This window comes from Scyliorhinus torazame, chromosome 6, assembly GCF_047496885.1.
Source record: "Scyliorhinus torazame isolate Kashiwa2021f chromosome 6, sScyTor2.1, whole genome shotgun sequence".
Lineage (NCBI taxonomy): Eukaryota > Metazoa > Chordata > Chondrichthyes > Carcharhiniformes > Scyliorhinidae > Scyliorhinus > Scyliorhinus torazame.
The window spans coordinates 117,343,963-117,369,898 of record NC_092712.1 but is presented as its reverse complement, the minus strand read 5'-3'; the positions used below and the strand labels follow the sequence as shown (position 1 = coordinate 117,369,898).

At 50.8% G+C, this 25,936-nt stretch overlaps 1 protein-coding gene and 1 long non-coding RNA gene across 2 annotated transcripts in view; one reads left to right on the top strand and one right to left on the bottom strand.

Moving 5' to 3' along the window:
* LOC140424976 (uncharacterized) overlaps nt 1–5,497 on the top strand; it is a 56,869-nt gene extending 51,372 nt beyond the window's left edge. The window contains exon 3 of the long non-coding RNA XR_011947734.1: nt 5,162–5,497. This is a non-coding gene — a long non-coding RNA (uncharacterized lncRNA). The remainder of the gene's footprint in view (nt 1–5,161) is intronic.
* Nucleotides 1–25,936, bottom strand: part of LOC140424975 (tomoregulin-1-like) — a 494,486-nt gene that overhangs the window by 292,114 nt on the left and 176,436 nt on the right. The window lies entirely within an intron of this gene.

Here is a 25,936-nt window from a genome sequence, read left to right as displayed (position 1 = left end):
GACGCCAGTGGCCGTCGGACATTCCTCCCCTAAGGGAGCCTTATTCAGAACCAATGGATGAGGAGCCATGTCCGTGTCAGACTTGTAGGCGCCGACCCCGTCGCGGACGCTGGTCCTGGGGGCCGCCGTCGTTCGGACCGAAACTGGAACCAGCCCAGGGGCCGAGCCTTCCATGTGGATGAACCTGCGGCGACTACTCCTGAGGACGTGGAGACGGAGGACGACTGCCTGCAGCTGCATTGTGTGGCAGCTCCCCGTGTGGCCCCCATTAAGGTGACAGTATGGGTCAATGGTCACCCGCTCGAGATGGAGTTGGACACTGGCGCAGCGGTCTCCGTGATCGCCCAGAGGACATTCGACCGCATCAAGCAGGGTATACAGACCCTTGCATTAACAGACTCACAGGCCAGGTTGGCCACCTATACGGGGGAACCATTGGACATTGCAGGAACGACGATGACCCCTGTTGATTATGGACGCCAGGAGGGGCATTTCCCACTTATTGTGGTGCGCGGCCATGGGCACAGCCTGTTGGGTCGGGACTGGTTGCGCCATTTGCGCTTGCAGTGGCAGCACATCCTCCAAACAGTTTCTGGAGGGTTGACTGAGGTGCTAGGATGATACCCAGGTGTATTTCAGCCTGGTTTGGGGAAAATAAAAGGGGCCATAGCCCGTATCCAAGTCGAACCAGGAGCCACGCCATGCTATTTCCAGGCGCGTCCGGTGCCTTATGCCTTGCTCGAGAAGGTAGAAGGGGAGCTCACTCATTTGGAGACTTTGGGTATTATCAGGCCCGTCCGTTTCGCTGACTGGGCAGCTTCAATTGTACCTGTAATGAAGCCAGATGCCACAGTTCGCTTGCGCGGCGACTGTAAACTTACAGTGAATATGGCTTCCCGACTCGACCGATATCCAATGCCTCGCATAGAGGATCTCTACGCAAAGCTTGCAGGCGGACTCTCGTTCACAAAATTAGATATGAGTCACGCCTACCTAAAGTTGGAGCTGGACCCTGCCTCCCGACCATATGTAACGATTAATACACACCGGGGCCTGTATGAATATACATGTTTGCCCTTTGGAGTATCCTCTGCCTGTTATGGAGGGCATTTTGAGAGGTTTACCGCGTGTCGCTGTCTACTTAGATGACGTTTTGATCACAGGGACGTCGGAGCAGGAACATTTGGAAAGTCTGGAGGCTGTCCTTAGACGCTTTTCGGAGGCTGGAGTCAGTTTACGTCACACAAAGTGCGTCTTTCAGGCGAAGGATGTAGTCCACCTGGGTTATCGGGTGGACCGTGAAGATTTGCACCCCGTCGCAGAGAAGGTGCGCGCGATTCAACAGGCCCTCGCCCTGACTGACACTTCGCTTCTTTGTTCTTTTCTTGGCCTCGTAAACTATTGCGGGAAGTTCCTCCCCAATCTGGCAACTACGCTGGCCCCCTTGCACCTGCTGCTAAAGAAAAATCACACCTGGGTTTGGGGCCTGCCGCGAGAAACCGCTTTCCGGCGGGTAAAACAACAATTGTCGTTGTCTGGGTTACTAACCCACTGTGATCCTGGAAAACCTTTGCTCGTCACATGTGATGCATCACCGTATGGTATTGGGGCCGTCCTGTCCCACAAGATGGAGAACGGAGCCGAGCGGCCGATAGCTTTTGCCTCCCGCACATTGACTGCAGCGGAAACAAAGTACGCGCAGATAGAGGAGGGCCTGGCAGTGGTCTTTGCGGTGAAATGTTTCCACCAGTATGTGTATGGCTGCCACTTCACTATCGTGACTGATCATAAGCCTCTGCTGGGACTTTTCAGAGAGGATAAGCCAATACCGCCCTTTGCTTCTGCACGGATCCAGCGCTGGGCTTTGTTGCTCGCTGCATATGAGTATTCTCTGGAGCACAAACCAGGAACGCAGATAGCGAATGCCGACGCACTGAGCCGATTGCCTTTATCAATTGCCCTATGTCGACCCCCACGACCGGTGAAGTGGTTGCAACCCTAAATTTTATGGACACCTTGCCTGTCACGGCACCACAGGTCCGTGAGTGGACCCAGATGGAGCCAGTCCTGTCAAAGGTTCGACACATAGTCCTGTGTGGTGGGCAGCATAGACAGCTCCCAGGAGAACTGTGGGCATTTTTCTCCAAGCTGTCAGACTTCAGCGTGGAAGACGGCATCCTCTTGTGGGGGAAGCGTGTGATTGTCCCGGAAAAAGGACAGGAGCCGATACTAAGAGACAAGCACAATGGGCATCCAGGTGTGACCAAAATGAAAATGTTGGCCCGGAGTTATGTTTGGTGGCCAGGCCTTGACGCCGACATTGAGAAGGTGGCCCAAAACTGCTCCATTTGCCAGGAGCATCAGAAGCTTCCGCCGGCCACGCTCCTACATCACTGGGAATGGCCAGAGCGGCCTTGGGCACGCTTGCATGCGGATTTCGCCGGCCCTTTTCAAGGATCCATGTTCCTTTTATTAATCGACACCCAGTCTAAATGGCTAGAGGTGCATAAGATGCTAGGCACAACGTCCTGCGCAACAATTGAGAAGATGCATTTGTCTTTTAGTACGCATGGCCTCCCCGAGGTGCTGGTCACGGATAACGGCACTCCATTCACCAGTGAGGAGTTTGCGAGGTTCATGAAGATGAACGGCATATGCCATATCCGCACTGCCCCTTACCACCTGGCTTCAAATGGGTTGGCGGAGCGCGCAGTGCAGACATATTCAAACGAGGCCTAAAGAAGCAGTCTTCCGGGTCAATGGACATGAGACTGGCTCGCGTTTTGTTTTCGTATAGGACCACCCCCCATGCGGTGACTGGGGTAGCTCCCGCAGAGCTCCTAATGGGCCGAAGACTTTGCACCCACCTTAGTATGGTTTTCCCGGATATTGGCACAAAGGTACGCCGCACACAAGAACAGCAGGGACAGGGTTTTTCTCGGCATCGGCCGATTCGGCAGTTTGCGCCCGATGACCCAGTGTTCGTTTGCAATTTTGCTGGTGGTGCCCAGTGGGTCCCTGGCGTAATCTTTCGCCAAATGGGCCCTATATCTTACCAAGTGCAAGCCCAGGGTCGGCTCCAGCGCAAACATGTAGACCACGTTTGGTCCAGAAGACTATCCCTTCCAAAGATTCCCCGCCCCCGGAGCTAATTTCTACAGCCACAGAGACCAGAGACAATGGAAAGTAGTCCTCACAATCTTTCTCTGGTGCCTCACTCAAAGCCTGCGCAGGTCGTTACAGAACCCCGTGGAGATAGAGACACCGAGTTGACAGAGGCAGCAGACTCTGACTCCGAGATGGAGACACAGGATGCATCAGAGGGGGAATCCTCTCGCCCACGGGCCGTGGATCTACAACCGTTATGCCGTTCATCACGGAGGCGCCGGTCTCCGTCTCGTTACACGCCACCCAATCCAGCACCTCGTGCAAATGGTGTCCGGCCGGCGGCAAAAACAGTCCGATGCCCTCCTTCGCCAGGGTCTTCGGTGGATTCCTTGGACTTTGGGGGGAGGGATGTTATAACCTGCCTGCTTACCATTGGCTGGGGACTAATGACAATCCCACAATCCTGTGGGAGTATGAGCTTCCCCAATGAGGGGGGCGGAGAAATCATTAGCAGTCTCCCGGTATAAATAAAGCTGGCCAGTTTGGAACCATCAGGAAGCAGTAAGCAGTAAGCGAAGTTGCTGCTGCTGTTGTATATATATATGTTATTGGAAATAAATGTTATTTCTTTGTATCCTTGAAACTCGTGCTGGATTCTTCGTGGCCCTCACAAAAGGCACAATCTACCCAAATGGGAACCGAGTCCTGTAGCGAGCATATTTAGCAGGGTGTCTCCTGCTGTTCAGAGCACCATGAAACACCACGCTATTGAACTCCCATTTGGTTAAATCCGGGCCTCAGAAGGGAACACCCCGACGAGGCCGCACTTAGTCCTTTTTCCTGCTCTGAGGAGCTCCACTCGCCAGAGCTCCTCAGTGCAGGAGGAGATTGGGCACTATTTTGAAAAAGCGTCTCGATCTCTCAATCACCCCCCCCCCCCCCCCCCCCGATGCAACCCCCGAACCCCTGCCAAAGCCCCAACTCAGGGGGTCCACAGAACAACCGCCCCCCGCAACTGCACAGGCTACCCCCGGGCCCGATCTATAGCATGGGGAAAATGCCAGCTTGGCATCTCGGCAGTGCCAGCCTGGCACCCTTCCAGCTGGCAGTGTCACCTGGGCACCCTGACAGTGCCCAGGTGGCACCAGTAGTGACAGGGTGTGACCCTGCCAGAGGGCAAGCAGCTCGGGGCATCCAATCCCCTGGGAGGCCCCCACGAGTGCGGCTCCGTCTGGTCCCCATTTGTGGAGACAACACGAGCCAAAGATCTCCCAAGGCCAGGGAGTTAGATCCCATTGCTTTGGGTAGATCATGGGAGTGCATATTAGAGTGAGACTAGCTGTCTCACTCTAATATGCAGATTTGCCAAAAAGTGATCCGCCCTCAATGGCTGGGATTCACATTGTGACATCTATCGAGAACGCATTGGACCTCATGAGGTGTGGCGAGCTGGGTAGATCCCGGAAGAGGGATCTCCTGCCATCCACCGGGACACACTGCCTTTCGGGTGTAATGCTGCTGATAGATCACACCCGAGGTCTCCCATAGAGAATAACTAAAAGAAGAAGTGAGAAATAAAGACCCGAGATACCAGAGTCCACCCATCGGGTAAAACAGCCAAAGACAGGGACCCATATCAGGAGAAAAAACTAATTCGACCCAAAGGAAGAGTCAGATTAACCCAGTCTTCATCCAGATAACATGCAGTCTGCATCATCCCAAAATGCGTTCAAGCTTGGATGCTCAAAAGCAAATTTTTAAAATATATATATTTTATTACAAACATTATCAAATTGTTACATAAAAAGGCTTAGCTATAACATACAATCAGTTGTTCATTTTTATTTTAACAAAGTAACAACCCTAAATTTCCTATCCCCCCTCAGCCCCACATTCCTCTCTCCCTTATCCCCTCCCCTCCTAACCCTCCCACCCCATCCCCCTAACTGCTGGCCATGAATAGGTCCTTAAAGAAAGTGATGAATGGTATCTACCTGGAATGGAACCTTTCCTCTGACTCTCTCAGGATATATTTAATCTTTTCCATTCGCAGAAATTTTGCCAGGTCATTTAACCATGCCGAGGCCGTGGGTGGCACCGCTGATCTCCACTCAAGCAGGACCTGCCTCCGAGCCACCAAAGAAGCAAAGGCCAAGACGTCAGCTTTAACCCCCTCAGGAGCTCCGTGCAATCCGACATCCCAAAGATCGCAACCAGTGGACATGGCTCTAGTTTGACCCCAACGATCTCCGACATGATCTCAAAAAGTGAGACCCAGAACCCAACTAACTTGGGGCAGAACCAGAACATGTGTGAGTGATTCGCGGGCCCCCCCAACAACGCTCACACCTGTCCTCCACCTCAGGGAAGAACCCTCTCAGACGCGTCTTAGTTAAGTGCGCTCTATGTACTACTTTAAATTGTATCAGGCTCAACCTAGCAGAGAAGGAGGTAAAGTTCAATCTATGCAGGATCTCACTCCACACCCCACCCTCTAGCCCTAGGCCCAGCTTTAATTCTCACTTCCCCCTCACCTCTTCTAGTGATGGTTTCCCCGTCTCCAGCAAACACTCATATATATCGGAGATCTTCCCTTGTCACATCGCATCCCATGCTAGCATTCAATCTATCAGTGTGGGTCTCGGCAACTGGGGAACGAGGACAACTCTTTACAAATAAAGTTCCACCCGCCCCAACAGCCCTGGACACACCCATATCCACTACTACAGCCTCAGAGGTAAGAGCTGCCTTCTTGAAAGTGAGTCGCTGGGCGAGCACTCAGAACCTGCGCAGACCAGCTGGCGAGTGTATTCGCAGAAATCTGCACCACCTCGCTCCTCCGCTCTGAGGTCCCCACCTCCTTCAGGAAGACCACCATAATACCAGTACCAAAGAAGAACAAGGTAGCCTGCCTCAACGACTACCGACCGGTAGCCCTGACGTCTGTTACCATGAAATGCTTCGAGCGGCCAGTCATGAGACGGACCACTGCCAGCCTCCCAGACGGCCTCGATCCACTGCAGTTTGCCCATAACCGCAACTGGTCCACAGCAGATGCTATCTCCCTGGCTCTACAATCAACACTCAAACACCTCAACAACAAGGACACCTATGTAAGACTGCTGTTCATCGACTACAGCTCCGCCTTCAACACCATTATCCCAACAAGACTAATAACCAAACTCTGCAATCTTGGACTTGACCCCTCCCTGTGCAGCTGGATCCTTGACTTCCTCACCAACAGACCGCAATCTGTCAGGATAGGCAACAGCACCTCCTCCACAATAGTCCTCAATACCGTAGCCCCGTAAGGATGTGTGCTCAGTCCTCTACTGTACTCCCTATACACGCATGACTGTGTGGCAAGATTTAACTCCAACTTAATCTATAAATTTGCGGATGATACGACTGTGATGGGCCCTATCTCAAACAACGATGAATCAGACTACAGGAGGGAAATAAATCACTTGGTTGCATGGTGTACCGAAAACAACCTCTCCCTAAATGTTGGAAAGACCCAGGAACTGATCATCGACTTCAGGAAGCGTAGCACGACACACACTCCCATCTGCATCAATGGCTCCGAAGTGGAGATGGTCGATAGCTTTAAGTTCCTGCGGGTCACTATCATCAACAGTCTGTCCTGGTCCACTCACGTTGATTTAACAGTCAAGAAAGCCCAACAACGTCTCTGCTTCCGATGGAAGCTAAAGAAATTTGGCCTGTCTGCATCGACTCTCACAAACGTCTACAGATGTGCGATAGAGAGAATCCTATCCGGCTGCATCACAGCCTGGTATGGCAACTGCTCGGTCCAAGATTGCAAGAAACTGCAGACTGTGGTGAACTCAGCCCAACGCATCACACACGCTTGCCACCCCCACACTGATTCTGTATACACCTTCGCTGCCTCAGGAAGGCAGACAGCATTATCAGAGACCCCTCCCACCCAGGCATTGCCTTAACCCAGACCCTTCCATCAGGCAGAAGGTACAGAAGTCTGAAGACCTGCACATAGAAACATGGGAACAGCTTCTTCCCCACAGCTACAAGACTCCTCAATGACTCCCCCTCGGACTGATCTGTTCCCTGTAAGAACATTATTCACAACGCCCTATGCTGCTCTTGCTCATGTATTTGCTTTGTTTGGCCCTTGTTCCGCACTGTAACCAATCACTTTTTGTCGATGTACCATTTGTCAATGTTCTCTGTTGATTATTCTTTTGTCTGCTTTGTACGTTCCCTCGGCCGCAGAAAAATACTTTTCACTGTACTTCGGTACATGTGACAATAAATCAAATCAAATCAAATCAAATCAAATCAAAAATCAAATCAAATCCTCACCTGCAAATACCTGAATGCACTTGCCCTCCGGAGTTTAAATTTCTCCTCCAAATCCTCTAGACTCACAAACTTACCTTCCACAAATAAATCCTTGAACCTCTCAACCCCTCTTCTCCTCGATATCCTGTACATTGATGGTGCAAACCTATGATTATCACAGATTGGTGACAGTAAATACATGTCTTCGTCTTGGCCAGCTAAAAGGCAGCCTCCCCAGATCTGTCCTTTTCCCCAGGGAATTTACCGGGAACATCTCGCTCTTGCTCATGTTCAATCTATATCCTGAAAAGGATCAAAATTTTTTCAACAGTTCCATAATTTCTTCCATACATAGAACGTAGGGCAGAGAACAGTACAGCACAGTATTGGCCCTTCGGCCCATAACACCTAATTTTCTCAAAATTCCCTAATACCTTTGGTGAACAAGGATCTATTGATCCTATTTTTAAAATTAACCACCTAACATCCAGAACCAGGTCAACATTAGCTGGGACCTCAGCAGCACCTTTCCCTATGTAGGTCTGGCAGTCCATCCTCAATCGAAACTATCATCATCATAGAATCATAGAATCAGTGCAGAAGGAGGCCATTCGGCCCATCGAGCCTACACTTGCCTCTGAAAAAGCACCCTACCGAAAAGCCCATACCTCCACCCTGTCCCCATAACCCAGCAACCCCACATAACCTTTGGACACTACATGGCAATTTAGCATGACCAATCCACCTAACCCGTACATCTTTGGATTCTGGGAGGAAACCAAAGCGCCCGGAGGAAACCCACACAGACATGGGGAGAAAGTGCAGACTCCGCACAGATAGTGACCAAAGCCGGGAATCAAACCCTGGTCTCTGGTGCTGTGAAGCAATCGTGCTAACCACTGCCACCTTTGACCAAATGTTACATGAACAGAAAATGTAATCATTTTATATTGATTTTTAAAAAAAGCTGCCATATTAATGTCCAATATATTAAAGTTGGGCAGGTATAGTTGATGAAAATTAACTTTAAAATATTGAATTAAAACTTTAAATGACCTTCAGAGGTTTTCACTAAATAGATATTCTTTAAACATCATGGAAGGTTTGACTTGTTCCTTCAACTTTGATATGTCTTGTGTCCAATTTTAAAATGAATGGATGGAAAATCATTGGCAGTGCATTACTAATTTCCTTCAGCAGCTGGTACTCGAGGTTCCCCAGGGGCAGATTGATTTTATAAAATCAGTTCTCTAATCTACATTTATATGCACATCTATGTATGCAAGTGTAGATTATCGGGGAGGTGATGGTGTAGTGATTTTGTCATCAGGCCAGTAACCCAGAGACCCAGGCTAATGTCCTATGGGCCAGGGTTCAAATCCCACCACGCCAGATGTTGAAATTTGAATTCAATAAAAGTGTTGAATTAAAAGTCTAATGATGACCATGAAATCATTGTCGATTGTCATAAAAACACAGCTGGTTCACTAATGTCCTTGAGGGAAGGAAACCTGCCGTCTGTACCTGGCTTACGTGCGACTCCAGATCCACAATAATATGTTTGTTTTTTTTTAAATATTTTATTGAAAATTTTTGGTCAACCAACACAGTACATTGTGCATCCTTTACACAATATTATAACAACACAAATAACAATGACCTATTTTATAAACAGAAAATGAATAAATAATAGATAACAAAAATGAAAACTAACCCTAATTAACAACTGCCTTATCACAAGTAACACTCTCCAAAAATATAATTTAACAGTCCAATATATAATTATCTGTAGCAACGACCTATACATATTATACAGTATATATTAACAACCCTGAGAGTCCTTCTGGTTCCTCCTCCCCCCCCACCTCCCCCCACCTCCCCCCCCCCCCCCCCCCACCCGATCCTGGGCTGCTGCTGCTGCCTTCTTTTTTCCATTCCATCTATCTTTCTGCGAGGTATTCGACGAACGGTTGCCACCGCCTGGTGAACCCTTGAGCCGACCCCCTTAGGACGAACTTAATCCGCTCTAGCTTTATCAACCCTGCCATGTCATTTATCCAGGTCTCCACCCCCGGGGGCTTGGCTTCTTTCCACATTAGCAATATCCTACGCCGGGCTACTAGGGACGCAAAGGCCAAAACATCGGCCTCTCTCGCCTCCTGCACTCCCGGCTCTTGTGCAACCCCAAATATAGCCAACCCCCAGCTTGGCTCGACCCGGACCCCTACTACTTTTGAAAGCACCTTTGTCACCCCCATCCAAAACCCCTGTAGGGCCGGGCATGACCAAAACATATGGGTATGATTCGCTGGGCTTCTCGAGCACCTCGCACACCTATCCTCCACCCCAAAAAATTTACTGAGCCGTGCTCCAGTCATATGCGCCCTGTGTAATACCTTAAATTGAATCAGGCTTAGCCTGGCACACGAGGACGACGAGTTTACCCTGCTTAGGGCATCTGCCCACAGCCCCTCCTCGATCTCCTCCCCCAGCTCTTCTTCCCATTTCCCTTTTAGTTCATCTACCAGAGTCTCCCCTTCGTCCCTCATTTCCCTATATATATCTGACACCTTACCATCCCCCACCCATGTCTTTGAGATCACTCTGTCCTGCACCTCTTGTGTCGGGAGCTGCGGGAATTCCCTCACCTGTTGCCTCGCAAAAGCCCTCAGTTGCATATACCTGAATGCATTCCCTTGGGGCAACCTATATTTCTCGGTCAGCGCTCCCAGACTCGCAAACTTCTCATCCACAAACAGATCTTTCAGTTGCGTTATTCCTGCTCTTTGCCACATTCCATATCCCCCATCCATTCCCCCCGGGGCAAACCTATGGTTGTTTCTTATCGGGGACACCCCGAAGGCTCCAGTCTTTCCCCTATGCCGTCTCCACTGTCCCCAAATCATCAGTGTAGCCACCACCACCGGGCTTGTGGTGTAGTTCCTCGGTGAGAACGGCAATGGGGCTGTCACCATAGCCTGTAGGCTAGTCCCCCTACAGGACGCCCTCTCTCCCTCTCTAATCTCTTCCACGCCGCTCCCTCCTCCTCTCCCATCCACTTAGTCACCATTGAAATATTAGCGGCCCAATAATACTCACTTAGGCTCGGTAGTGCCAGCCCCCCCCTATCCCTGCTACGCTGTAAGAATCCCTTCCTCACTCTCGGGGTCTTCCCGGCCCACACAAAACCCATGATGCTCTTTTCGATCCTTTTAAAAAAAGCCTTCGTGATCACCACCGGGAGGCACTGAAACACAAAGAGGAATCTCGGGAGGACCACCATCTTAACCGCCTGCACCCTCCCTGCCAGTGACAGGGATACCATATCCCATCTCTTGAAATCCTCCTCCATTTGTTCCACCAACCGCGTTAAATTTAACCTATGCAATGTGCCCCAATTCTTGGCTATCTGGATCCCCAGGTAACGAAAGTCCCTTGTTACCTTCCTCAACGGTAGGTCCTCTATTTCTCTACTCTGCTCCCCTGGATGCACCACAAACAACTCACTTTTCCCCATGTTCAATTTATACCCTGAAAAATCCCCAAACTCCCCAAGTATCCGCATTATTTCTGGCATCCCCTCCGCCGGGTCTGCCACATATAGTAACAAATCGTCCGCATACAAAGATACCCGGTGTTCTTCTCCTCCTCTAAGTACTCCCCTCCACTTCTTGGAACCCCTCAACGCTATCGCCAGGGGCTCAATCGCCAGTGCAAACAATAATGGGGACAGAGGGCATCCCTGCCTTGTCCCTCTATGGAGCCGAAAATATGCAGATCCCCGTCCATTCGTGACCACGCTCGCCATCGGGGCCCTATACAACAGCTGCACCCATCTAACATACCCCTCTCCAAAACCAAATCTCCTCAACACCTCCCACAAATAATCCCACTCCACTCTATCAAATGCTTTCTCGGCATCCTCCGTATATTCGTGTTCAGCTGTCTCCCCTTCACAAACCCAGTTTGGTCCTCGTGGACCACCCCCGGGACACATTCCTCTATTCTCATTGCCATTACCTTGGCCAGGATCTTGGCATCTACATTTAGGAGGGAAATAGGTCTATAGGACCCGCATTGTAGCGGGTCCTTTTCCTTCTTTAAGAGAAGCGATATCGTTGCTTCAGACATAGTCGGGGGCAGTTGTCCCCTTTCCTTTGCCTCATTAAAGGTCCTCGTCAATACCGGGGCGAGCAAGTCCACATATTTTCTATCGAATTCGACTGGGAATCCATCCGGTCCCGGGGCCTTTCCCGCCTGCATGCTCCTAATTCCTTTCACCACTTCTTCTACCTCGATCTGTGCTCCCAGTCCCACCCTTTCTTGCTCTTCCACCTTGGGAAATTCCAGCCGATCCAAAAAGCCCATCATTCTCTCCCTCCCATCCGGGGGTTGAGCTTCATATAATTTTTTATAAAATGTCTTGAACACTCCATTCACTCTCTCCGCTCCCCACTCCATCTCTCCTTCCTCATCCCTCACTCCCCCTATTTCCCTCGCTGCTCCCCTTTTCCTCAATTGGTGTGCCAGCAACCTGCTCGCCTTCTCCCCATATTCGTACTGTACACCCTGTGCCTTCCTCCATTGTGCCTCTGCAGTGCCCGTAGTCAGCAAGTCAAATTCTACATATAGCCTTTGCCTTTCCCTGTACAGTCCCTCCTCCGGTGCTTCCGCATATTGTCTGTCCACCCTCAAAGGTTCTTGCAGCAACCGCTCCCATTCCTTACTCTCCTGCTTCCCTTTATGTACCCTTATTGATATCAGCTCCCCTCTAACCACCGCCTTCAGCGCCTCCCAGACCACTCCCACCTGGACCTCCCCATTATCATTGAGTTCCAAGTACTTTTCAATGCACCCCTCACCCTTAGACACACCCCCTCATCTGCCATCAGTCCCATGTCCATTCTCCAGGGTGGGCGCCCTCCTGTTTCCTCCCCTATCTCCAAGTCTACCCAGTGTGGAGCGTGATCCAAAATGGCTATAGCCGTATACTCCGTTCCCCTCACCTTCGGGATCAACGCCCTTCCCAGCACAAAAAAGTCTATTCGCGAGTAGACTTTATGGACATAGGAGAAAAACGAGAACTCCTTACTCCTAGGTCTGCTAAATCTCCACGGGTCTACACCTCCCATCTGCTCCATAAAATCTTTAAGTACCTTGGCTGCTGCCGGCCTCCTTCCAGTCCTGGACTTCGACCTATCCAGCCCTGGTTCCAACACCATATTAAAATCTCCCCCCATTATCAGCTTTCCCATCTCTAGGTCCGGAATGCGTCCTAGCATCCGCCTCATAAAATTGGCATCATCCCAGTTCGGGGCATATACGTTTACCAAAACCACCGTCTCCCCCTGTAGTTTGCCACTCACCATCACGTATCTGCCCCCGTTATCCGCCACTATAGTCTTTGCCTCGAACATTACCCGCTTCCCCACTAATATAGCCACCCCCCTGTTTTTCGCATCGAGCCCCGAATGGAACACCTGCCCCACCCATTCTTTGCGTAGCCTAACCTGGTCTATCAGTTTCAGGTCGGTTTCCTGTAACATAACCACATCTGCCTTAAGTTTCTTAAGGTGTGCGAGTACCCGTGCCCTCTTTATCGGCCCGTTCAGCCCTCTCACGTTCCACGTGATCAGCCGGGTTGGGGGGCTTCCTACCCCCCCCCCCCCCCTTGTCGATTAGCCATCCCCTTTTTCCAGCTCCTCACCCGGTTCCCACGCAGCTGTATCTCCCCCAGGCGGTGCCCCCCCGCCCATCCCCTCCCATACCAGCTCCCCGCTCTCCCCAGCAGCAGCAACCCAGTAATTCCCCCCTCCCAATGGCCAATGCCCCATCTCCTCCACCTCCCCTCCTCCCTCCCCCCATCACCACCTGTGGAAGAGAGAAAAGTTACCACATCGCAGGATTAGTACATAAAACTCCTCTTTCCCCCCTTTTTAACCCCCCTCTTCGCCCCCCACATTCGCCCCACCACTTTGTTCAAACGTTCTTTGATGTGCCTCATGCATCTCCGTCTTCACCACCAGGCCCTGTATGTCGTCCTCATTCTCGGCTGCCTTTGCCTTCACGACCCGAAGCTCCCGCTCCTGGGTCTTTTGTTCCTCCTTTAGCCCTTCGATCGCCTGTAGTATCGGGGCCAACAGCTCTTTCTTCATTTCCTTTTTGAGCTCTTCCACACAGCATTTCAAGAACTCTTGTTGTTCAGGGCCCCATGTTAAACTGCCACCTTCCGACGCCATCTTGGTTTTTGCTTGCCTTCCTTGCCGCTGTTCTAAAGGATCCACTGCAATCCGGCCACTTTCTCCTCCTTTTTTCATCCGTATCCAGGGGGGATTCCCTTCTGGTTTACCGCACAGTGTTTTTAGCCGTCAAAATTGGCCTTTGGGGCTCCTATCAAGAGCCCAAAAGTCCGTTTCACCGGGAGCTGCCGAAACGTGCGACTCAGCTGGTCATCGCCGCACCCGGAAGTCCACAATAATATGGTTGACACTTAACTGCCCTCTGAAGTGCGAGGGGATACATAGAAGATAGGAGCAGGAGGAGGCCTTTTGGCCCTTCGAGCCTGCTCCGCCATTCATCACGATCATAGATGATCATAGCCTAATCCTGCTTTCTCCCCATAACCTTTGATCCCATTCGCCCCAAGTGCTATATCCAGCCGCCTCTTGAATATATTCAAAGTTTTAGCATCAAATACTTCCTGTGGCAATGAATTCCACAGGCTCACCACTCTGTGTGTGAAGAAATGTCTCCTTATCTCTGTCCGAAATGGTTTACCCTGAATCCTCAGGCTGTGACCCCTGGTTCTGGACACACCCCTAATTGGTAACATCTTCCGTGCATCGACCCTGTCTAGTCCTGTTAGATCCCCCCTCTTTCTTCTGAACTCCAGCGAGACCAATTCCAACCTATTCAATCTCTCCTCATATGACAGTCCCGCCGCCCCTGGAATCACTCTGGTAAACCTTCGCCACACTCCCACGAGAGCAAGAACATCCTTCCTCAGAGGAGACCAAAACAGCACACAATATTCCAGGTGTGGCCTCACCAAGGCCCTGTACAATTGCAGCAACACATCCCTGCTTCTATATTCGAAACCTCTCGCAATGAAGGCCAACACACCATTAGCCGGTAGGACAGCTTACCAATGAGTGACCTATCACCACACATCATCTCCATACCCGCTCCTCCTCTCCCCCCCACCCCCGCACATATGGGTCCATGAGATAGAATGGCCAACACACATGCAGGGATCACCTGGAAAGTGATTGTGAAGGCAGGTGTCAGACTTTGTCAAACGATGAGGAGCAACACAGCTCATCACACAGCGAGTTGTCATCATCCCCCGTCCCGTAGACAGGACCCGCTGATACTGACTACCCAGGGCCAACGCCCTCTAGTGATACTGGTAGGACCCTGGAGGGGGAGGGGCAGCTGGGGTAGTTGGCAAATCTGGAGGTGATGGGGTTGTCCTGTGTGCAGTGGCCCTGGAGCTCACATTGGGCCTGCCGTGCCAGCCCAGAATCCAGGCCCAGATCTTCCTGGCCATCCTCCTGGTCAGGTGAGACCTGGCGTTCTTCCTGCTCCTCCAGCATGTCTCCCCTATGCTGTGTCATATTATGCAGGATCCAGCAGGCCACCACGAAGTTCAAGACCCACCGGAGCAGTCCAGACATCGGAAGCACATCTTGAGGATGCCGATGTACCGCTCAATGATGCTCCTGGTTGCTGCATAGGCATCGTTTTAATGGTGCTCCGCGTCAATCTGGGACCTCCCGGCAGGCGTCATTACATAGAACATACAATACAGAAGGAGCCATTCAGCCCATTGAGTCTGCACCGACCCACTTAAGCCCTCACTTCCACCCTATCCCCGTAACCCCTCCTAACCTTTTTGGTCACTAAGGGCAATTTATCATGGCCAATCCACCTAACCTGCACGTCTTTGGACCGTGGGAGGAATCTGAAGCACCCGGAGGAAACCCACACAGACACGGGGAGAACGTGCAGACTCCGCACAGACAGTGACCCAGCAGGGAATCGAACCTGGGACCTGGCGCTGTTAAACCACAGTGCTATTCACTGTGCTACCGTGCTTCCCACTAAGATTACCTAAGATTTCAGCGGGTATCCCTTGTGGCACAAGAGCCAACCCCTCACCCGAGGGAGTGTGTCTCAAAGATGCGAAGAACTGACGACTGTGCCAGGATGTATGTGCGTGCATATTGACAAGGTATCGGGCTCAGAGGTTCATGATGTGCAACCGGTGGTCGCACATCAACTTCACATTCAGGGAGTGGAACTCTTTCCAATTGATGAAGGGCACCCCCCTCCCCTGATGAGCCAGTGCCCGTAGGTCATCAGTGACGTCTCCTCTATCAAAAGTGGGGATGTTTGCGGATGACTGCACAATGTTCAGCACCATTCGCAACTCCTCAGATAATGAAGCAGTCCATGTCCAAATGTAGCAAGACGTGGACAATATCCAGGCTTGGACTGACAAATGGCGAGTTACACTCGCGCCACACAAGTAGCTGGCAGTGAACATCTCCTAGTAGAGAGGATCTAACCATCGCCTCTTGATATTCAATGGAAGGGCAACACGTTGGCGCAATGGTTAGCATTGCTGCCTCCCGGCGCCGAGGACCCAGGATCAATCCCTCCCCGGGTCACTGTCCATGTGGAGTTTGGACATTCTCCCCCTGTCACCCCCACAACCCAGAAAGATGTGCAAGGTAGGTGAATTGGCCATGCTAAATTACCTCTTAATTAGGAAAAAATAATTGGATACTCTAAATTTAAAAAAAAACATTCAATGGCATGACCATCGCTGAATCCTCCACAATCAAAATCCTGGGGGTTACCGTTGATCAGAAACTGAACCGGACTAGCCATATTAATAGTGTGGATACCAGACAGGTCAAGGGCTAAGAATCATAAGGCGAGTAACTCAACTCCTGACCCCCCAAAGTCTGTCCACCATCTACAAGGTACAAGTCAGGAGTGTAATGGAATACTCTCCACGTGCCTGGATGAGTGCAGCTCCAACAACCCTCAAGAGGCTCGACACCATCCAGGACAATGCAGCCCGCTGGATTGCTCACCCTCCCACAAACATTCAATCCCTCCACCACCGATGAACCGTGGCAGCCATGTGTACCATCTATAAGATGCACTGCAGGAACTGGGAAAAGTTAGATAGCACCTTCCAAACACACAACCACAACCATCTAGAAGGACAAGAGCAGCAGATACCTGGGAACCCCACCACCTGGAGGTTCCCTGCCAAGTCACTCACCATCCTGACTTGGAAATATATCGCCGTTCCTTCCCTGTCACAGAGACAACATCCTGGTACTCCCTCCCTAACAGTACTGTGGGTGTACCTACACCTCAGGGACAGCAGCGGTTCAAGAAGGCAACTCGGCATCACCTTCTGAAGGGCGACTAGGGATGGGCAATAAATACTGGCCGAACCAACATCCCAAAAGTGAATTTTTAAAATGTTTTTAAAATGTGTGCCATCGATCACCCTCTGGACCTGGAGCATGTCAGTGATGGTGACAAATCCTGCTCTCCAGACATCCTGGTGAGCTTGGTCCAGATTGAAGTTTATATAATCCAATGACCTAGTGCACAGAGCATCTATCACAGCACGGATGAACCAATGTTCGGATGGTTGAGAGATCCCAGACAGGTTCCTGCTTGGTTCCTGGAAAGACCCAGAGACCAAAATGTTCAGGGCAACCACCACCTTGACAGCCACCAGGAGCAGGTATCCTCCGCCCGAGCTTGGTTCGAGTGTGCAGGGTTCACGAGGCGGAGAATTTTGCCCCTTATCTTGCACAATAACCTTTTATGTGACTTTTGAAAATCCAAAGATACTCCATCCACTGTTTCCCCTTTCTCTACCCTGCTAGTTGCATCCTCAAAAGCTCAAATAAATTTGCCAGTTTTTCCTCATAAAATCATGTTGACTAAGTGCCCTGTTCCCGTCTCTAAACCACGTCTCAGCCCTTTCCCAATGACTGATGTCAGGCTAACTGGCCTTAATTCCCTGTTTTCTCTCCTCCCTTCAACAAGCATGTTATATTTGCTACCTTGCAATCTGCTGGGACCATTGTGTTGTTGTTCCTATAATTTTCTACCAACAGTTGCTGCCATGTTTTAAAAATACAGCAAACAACAGTGGTAGCATCTTGAAATTACTTCCTCAGGTACGCTGCTAAGATTTTCACACAAGGAGTTGAACAAGACATTTTCCTATCCACAATGAGAGTAATCTGCATTGAATCTTACTGTTCACTGGAATATACTTCCAGAGGGGGTCACTTCATAATTTGGTGTAATTACAGTGGAAGAACCATGGAAACCCAAGGAAAATGGCATCAATTATATTTAATTACAGTGAAGAGGCAGGAAGGTCCCCTGTAACGGGTGCAGCAGAGCAAAATCATGTGCAGCGTAAAACTGGCGTTCAATCTAAACCTGCCTCCTTCCTACTCGATAGGTTAGGTTAAAATTGAGCTGTTAGAAAATGCTGCTTTTAATTAGTGACAGTGTGACCAAGATTGAGGCAAGCAAAAATACACACCATACTTTTGCTGACAGGTCCTACTCCTCAGAATCCAGAGCGCTATTCAATTGGCAGCAGCGATGGGCATCCAGCTCAACCAGTCGCAGTGCAAATTTAAATGATCTTGTACATAGTGGTGCCATTTCACCCATTTGGCTGGTGCAGCAATTTGTACACTGTACTCTGTCAAAGGTAAGAGATCCTAATGGAGCAGGGGAGGGTGCGCAGACTGGGCCTCTTTCCCTCGAAGGGCACAAAGGACCTGCTGTGATTGATGAAGATCCAAATTTATCAGAATGCTCCTTGATACTCCAAGGGTAACTTTATCCAAACAGTTCATAAAAACAATGACTCTAAGTATGTGTGCATTTCCTGCCGGCTATATTGGAGACTCAGTGCTCATTAGTGTAAGGAAAATTGGCACAGTGTCATTAAATTGCCGGACCATATAATCCTGTGTTATTTAAATTAATCCGAGGGAAGGTGGAAGCTAACAACTGGCTCCTGGAGCATTCAGGCTTGAATGACAAATTTGATTTTATTGGACCTTTATTTAGTTGCAGGGCTTGCTCTCTCAAAATAAAAAGTGCAATCCACAAAAGCAAGGTCTAGATACCAATGGTGCTTCTTATTTTATTGTTCCTTTTCCTAACTGATGTGGAAACCTCATGCCCTGAGCTCGTTTCTAAGGTGTGATTCTACCCACCCCTCACTACCCCCTCACCCCTCCGTCCCGCTGTGTCTAGTGTACAGCCCGCTATTCCCAGAGAATAGCAAGAGAGCCCCTAAATAAGGTTCATGCCGGGCGGCAAACGGTGCGTGATGCACCCAGCCCATGACACCCGACACGATCTAGTTCTCGCCCAGACTCACACATTTAAATGAGTCCTTAAAGTCATTAAAATATGCTCAGCCCATTCAAAGTCAGAGGCTGGCATTCTCTGTTCTGGAGCTTAGGTGCTCCCGCCAGCGGAGAATCAGAACTGGTCGCTGCTGGTGCTGGAGGTGCGCCCAGGTGTGAATCTCACTCCTTTGTCATGCATAACCCTCTTTGAAGTGGGTGATGTTTGTAAACATGTGTATACAGCACTTAGAGTGAAGAAGATGAATGAAGCAAGGCTCACAGCTGTGTTTCTGGAAGGTGTCAATTACAGCCCACTAAGGGAAATGATTGAATGGCTTGCTGCTAAAGGATCTTCTAAGGTCCCGGGCGTGGGGTGGCGGGGGGGTGTTTCATTTAGTTAGGTGGCCCTGGGGGGTGGTTCTGGTGAGGAAGGGGTGGGCAGGTAGTGCACTGTGGGGGGGAGCCCTCGAAATGACTTGGCTCACATGAGATCCACCAGATCAGGTTCACATTTGATACCTGTAGTGATCCGCGCCCATGTGATTCCTGGCCCGGAGGACGGGAGAATCGCAAGGGCCCGTAGATTCTGGTGCATCCTCTGGTGGCGCGCGGGCGAGAACCCCGATCACACCGCCAATGGGGGGCCGGAGCATGATGATCGGTTTGGCTCCCATCGCGGGCCGATTTTGGCTGGATGCTCGATTCTCCGCCCGATCGCGATCCATGTTGCCCGCATTGCAGGGCAGAGAATCCAGGCCAGAGTGATTCCCACTGGTGCTAGGAGCGAATTTGACGTGCCATTCAGGTTTTCAGTGCCATTCCATGGCACAACGGGCTTCTGACTAGAACCGAGATGGAATAGACCTACTTTCGCTGACAGGTCCTACTCCTCAGGAGACCAGAGCGCTATTTTTAAAGGTTGCCCCGATCTCAGAGTGCAGCTGCAGTGCCCCCCCCCCCCAATCGCTGACAAGGCCCCCCTCCCATCCTAATCTCTGGCAAGGGTCCCCCCACTTCAATAACCCTCCCAGGTCCCCCCTTATGCCCCTCCCAGCTCATTACCCCACTAGAGTCCACCCCCCTCAACCCCTATCTGCCCCTTTAGCCCCCCCTCAACCCCCCCCCCCATTACCTCCCTTCAGACGCAGCACTGTTGGCAGTGCCAACCTGGTGGTTTGCAGTCTGAGGTGTGGCAATGGGGTGAGTTCCCTTCCATAAATGGCCTCCAGGGTGCCGAGGGAGTCCTCCTTGGGAGGTGGGTGACGGGGCAGCTTGTGCTGAGCTGGAGGGGCTCAAGTCAGGGGTCTCCGCTGTGCTGGGGTAGTTTGAAATGGTTTGGTGTGGAGGCAGCATCTGCTCATTCGCGGAAGCACTTGAGAACAAAGGACAACCTCATTTTAAGATCTGCGGTTAGAAAACCAGCTGCTCCCCTGAGGTAATGGATCCCTGCAGAGCTATATAAATATTTTAACATTTTAACATTTGAAAAACATTACAACACAAAATAAAGCCAACATAGCCCCCCCACCACCACCCTAGCCCCCCCACCCCCCAGCCCCCCAGCCCCCCCACCATCATAACATTTGACGGAACTAGTTCTCCAAAATGCAGAACCAACAAACACCATCTCTTTTTAAAAAAAAAAAAATTCTGAAATAAACCCAATTCTTTTTTTTCCAATTAAGGGACAATTTAGCGTGGCCAATCCACCTATCCTGCACATCTTTGGGTTGTGGGGATGAAACGCACGCAGACACGGGGAGAATGCGCAAACTCCACACGGACAGTGACTCAGGGCTGGGATTCAAACCTAGGTCCTCAGCGCTGTGAGGCAGCAGTGCTAACCACTGCGCCATGTGCAACACTTCAAGAAACCCCATCTCTTGTGGAACCGATCATTCGCCCCTCTTAGGGCAAATTTCACCTTCTCTAAATACCATGGGTCCATTCGGTTCACCAGCCACGCCAAGGCACGGGGTGGAGAAGCTGACCTCCACCCCAAAAGAACCTGCCTGCGAGCGATCAATGAGGCGAAGGGGAAAACGTCTGCCCCCGCTCCCACCTGCAACTCCGGCAGGTCTGGCATCCTGAATGTGGCCCCCAGGGGACTGGGCTCCAGGTCCACGTGCATGATCGCTGACATTGGGCTGAAACCCATAGAATCATAGAAGTTTACAGCATGGAAACAGGCCCTTCGGCCCAACCAGTCCATGCCACCCAGTTTTTACCATTAAGCGAGTCCCAGTTGCCCGCACTTGGCCCATAACCCTCTATACCCATCTTACCCATGTAACTATCTAAATGCTTTTTAAAAGACACAATTGTACCCGCCTCTACTACTACCTCTGGCAGCCCATTCCAGACACTCACTACCCTCTGAGTGAAGAAATTGCCCCTCTGGGCCCTTCTGAATCTCTCCCCTCTCACCTTAAACCTATGCCCTCTAGTTTTAGACTCCCCTACCTTTGGGAAAAGATGTTGACTATCTACCTTATCTATGCCCCTCATTATTTTATAGACCTCTATAAGATCACCCCTAAGCCTCCTACGCTCCAGGGAAAAAAGTCCCAGTCTATCCAGCCTCTCCTTATAACTCAAACCATCAAGTCCCGGCAACATCCTAGTAAATCTTTTCTGCACTCTTTCTAGTTTAATAATATCCTTTCTATAATAGGGTGACCAGAACTGCACACAGTATTCCAAGTGTGGCCGTACCAATGTCTTGTACAACTTCAACAAGACGTCCCAACTCCTGTATTCAATGTTCTGACCAATGAAACCAAGCATGCCGAATGCCTTCTTCACCACCCTGCCCACCTGCGACTCCACCTTCAAGGAGCTATGAACCTGTACTCCTAGATCTCTTTGTTCTATAACTCTCCCCAACGCCATACCATTAACTGAGTAGGTCCTGGCCTGATTTGATCTGCCAAAATGCATCACCTCACATTTATCTAAATTAAACTCCATCTGCCATTCGTCGGCCCACTGGCCTAATTGATCAAGATCCCGTTGCAATCCTAGATAACCTTCTTCACTATCCACTGTGCCACCAATCTTGGTGTCATCTGCAAACTTACTAACCATGCCTCCTAAATTCTCATCCAAATCATTAATATAAATCACAAATAACAGTGGACCCAGCACCGATCCCTGAGGCACACCACTGGTCACAGGCCTCCAGTTTGAAAAACAACCCTCTACAACCACCCTCTCTCTGTCTTCTGTCGTCCAGCTAATTTTGAATCCAATTGGCAACCTCACCCTGGATCCCGTGAGCTTTAACCTTCTGCAACAACCTACCATGCGGTACCTTATCAAAGGCTTTGCTAAAGTCCATGTAGACAACGTCTACTGCACTGCCCTCATCTACCTTCTTGGTCACCCCCTCAAAAAACTCAATCAAATTTGTGAGACATGATTTTCCACGCACAAAGCCATGCTGACTGCCCCGAATCAGTCCTTGCCTCTCTAAATGCTTGTAGATCCTGTCTCTCAGAATACCTTCTAGCAACTTACCTACTACAGACGTTAGGCTCACCGGTCTGTAGTTCCCAGGCTTTTCCCTGCTGCCCTTCTTAAACAAGGGCACAACATTCGCCACTCTCCAATCTTCAGGCACCTCACCTGTGGCTGCCGATGATTCAAATATCTCTGTTAGGGGACCCGCAATTTCCTCCCTAGCCTCCCACAACATCCTGGGATACATTTCATCAGGTCCCGGGGATTTATCTACCTTGATGCGCTTTAAGACTTCCAGCACCTCCTCCTCCGTAATATGCACACTTCTCAAGACATCACTATTTATTTCCCTTAGTTTCCTAACATCCATGCCTTTCTCCACCGTGAATACCGATGAGAAATATTCATTCAGGATCTCACCCAACTCTTGTGGCTCTGCACATAGATGTCCTTGTTGATCCTTAAGAGGCCCTACTCTGTCCCTAGTTACTCTTTCCCCCTTTATGTATCTGTAGAATCTCTTTGGATTCTCCCTTGCATTATTTGCCAAAGCAATTTCATGTCCCCTTTTTGCCCTCCTGATTTCCCTCTTAACTCTATTTTGACAATCTCTATACTCTTCAAGGGATCCACTTGATCCCAGTTGCTTATGTACGTCATATGCCTCCTTCTTCTTTTTGACCAGAGTCTCAATATCTCGAGTCATCCAGGGTTCCCTACTTCTACCAGCCTTGCCCTTCACTCTAAAGGGAATGTGCTTACCCTGCACCCTGGTTAACACATTTTTAAAAGTCTCCCATTTACCAGCCGTCCCTTTGCCTGCCAACAGTCTCCCCCAATCTACCTCTGCAAGTTCCTGTCTGATATCATCAAAATTGGCCTTGCCCCAATTAAGAATTTTAACTCTTGGGCCAGACCTATCATTCTCCATAGCTATCTTAAAACTAATGGAGTTATGGTCACTTGTCCCAAAGTGATCCCTCACTAGCACTTCTGTCACTTGCCCTTCCTTATTTCCCAAGACGAGGTCAAGTTTTGCCCCCTCTCTAGTCGGTCCATCCACATACTGAATGAGAAATTCCTCCTGAATACACTCAACAAATTCCCTCCATCCAAGCTCCTAGTGCTATGGCTGTCCCAGTCAATGTTGGGAAAGTTAAAGTCCCCTACCTATTATTCTTGCAGCTATCTGTAATCTCCTTACATATTTGCTCCTCAATTTCCCGCTGACTATTTGGGGGCCTGTAGTACAGTCACCAAGGTGATCTCTCCCTTCTTATTTTTCAGTTCCACCCATATAGACTCAGTGGGCGAACCCTCGGATATATCCCCTCTAAGTACTGCCGTGATGTACTCCCTAATCAAAAACGCCACTCCCCCTCCTCTCTTACCTCCTGTTCTATCCTTTCTATAGCATCTGTACCCCGGAACATTGAGATGCCAGTCCTGCCCCTCCCTTAGCCATGTTTCAGTCATAGCTATAATATCCCAGTCCCATGTGCCCGTCCATGCCCTGAGTTAATCCGCTTTGCCCGTCAGGCCCCTTGCATTGAAATAAATGCAGTTTAATGTAGACTTTCCTTGCTCTCTGCCCTGCTTTCTCTGGTCATGCTTTACACACTCTCCCTTCCTGCCTTTTGTTTCTGTCCCCACTGACTTCCTACATCGGTTCCCATCCCCCTGCCACATTAGTTTAAACCCTCCCCAACTGCACTAGCAAACACACCCCCGAGAACATTGGTTCCGGTCCCACCCAGATGCAGACCGTCCGATTTGTACAGGTCCCACCTTCCCCAGAACCGGTCCCAATGTCCAAGGAATTTGAAACCCTCCCTCTTGCACCATCTCTCAAGCCACGTATTCATCCTAGCTATCCTGTCATTCCTACTCTGAGTATCCCGTGGCACTGGTAGCAATCCTGAGATTACTACCTTTGAGGTCCTACTTTTTAGTTTAACTCCTAACTCCCTAAATTCAGCTTGTAGGACCTCATCCCGTTTTTTACCTATATCGTTGGTGCCTATATGCACCACGACAGCTGGCTGTTCACCCTCCCCCTCCAGAATGCCCTGCAGCCGCTCCGAGACATCCTTGACCCTTGCACCAGGGAGGCAACATACCAACCTGGATTCTCGTTTGCGTCCGCAGAAACGCCTGTCTATTCCCCTTACAATTGAATCCCCTATCACTATAGCTCTGCCACTCTTTTTCCCGCCCTTCTGTGCAGCAGAGCCAGCCACGGTGCCATGAACCTGGTTGCTGCCACCTTCCCCTGGTGAGCCATCTCCCCCAACAGTTTCCAAAACGGTAAATCTGTTTTGGAGGGAGATGACCGCAGGGGACCCCAACCTCCAAAATTCCTCCAGCTTTGTGCAGGACAACATGTGGACATGATTAGCTGGGGCCCTACCTCACCGCTCACAAATATCTTTCACCCCCTCAATCAGCTGGTTCATCCTCGACTTCGGCAGATGCACCCTGTGTTCCACCTTTAGCTGTAACAACCGCAACCTTGCACACGAGGTTGAGGCATATACTCTCTGCAGCACCTCACACCACAATCGCTCCTCCAGCACCATCCCTAGCTTCTACTCCCACTTGACCTTAACCCCCTCCAGAGACACGTTGGGAGCAATTCTCCGACCCTCCGCCGGGTGAATCCTGCCGCGCCACCCCGACACCAAATTCTCCGGCACCGTTTTATTGGCGGGGGCGGGGATCGTGTCACGCCGGTCGGGGGCCGTTGGCAGTGGCCCTCCCCCCGGCGATTCTCCGCTCCCTAATGGGCCGAGCGGCCGACCCTTTTCGGCCAGTCCCGCCGGCGTAGATTACACCAGGTCCGTACCGGAGGGACCTGGTTCTGCGGGTGGCCTGCGGAGTCCTCGGGTGGGTGCGGGGGGATCCAGCCCCAGGGGGGGGTCCCCACGGTGGCCTGGCCCACGATTGGGGCACACCGATCTGCAGGCGGGCCTGTGCCGTGGGGGCACTCTTTCCCTCCACGCCGTCCTGTGTAAAGTTCCGCCTTGGCCGGCGCGGAGAAGAAACCCACTGCGCATGCGCAGGAAATATGCCAGCGGTTCTGCGCATACGCCAGAAAACGCTGGCGCTCCTGCGCATGCGCCAACTCACGCCGGTCGGCGGAGGCCCTTCGCTGCTGGTTGGCGTGGCGCCAACCACTCCAGCGCTGGCCTAGCCCCCAGAGGTGCGGAGGATTCCACGCCTTCCGGGCGGCCGGAAGCCGGAGTGGTTCATGTCACTCCTTGGCGCCGGTACAGCCCGGCCTGCCGATTAGCGGAGAATCCTGGCCCTTATTTTCCTTAAATCTTGCCATAAATCGCCGAGATGACCCCACCCTCAACCCCATCACTGGCAACACCACCTCCAGCAACAAGAAGGAAGGTGCGAACGGAAAAGTCGGAAAGACCTTTTTCCCAAAGTTCCGCACCTGCATGTACCTAAAACCATCCCCTCGCAGGAACCAAAACTTCTCCCCCAACTCCCCCAAACATGTGATCCACCCTCCCGAAAACAAGTCCTTCATCTCCATCACCCCTTTTTCTTCCCATCTGCGAAACCTCATACCCATCCTCCCAGGATCAAACCCACGGTTCCCTAGGATTGTC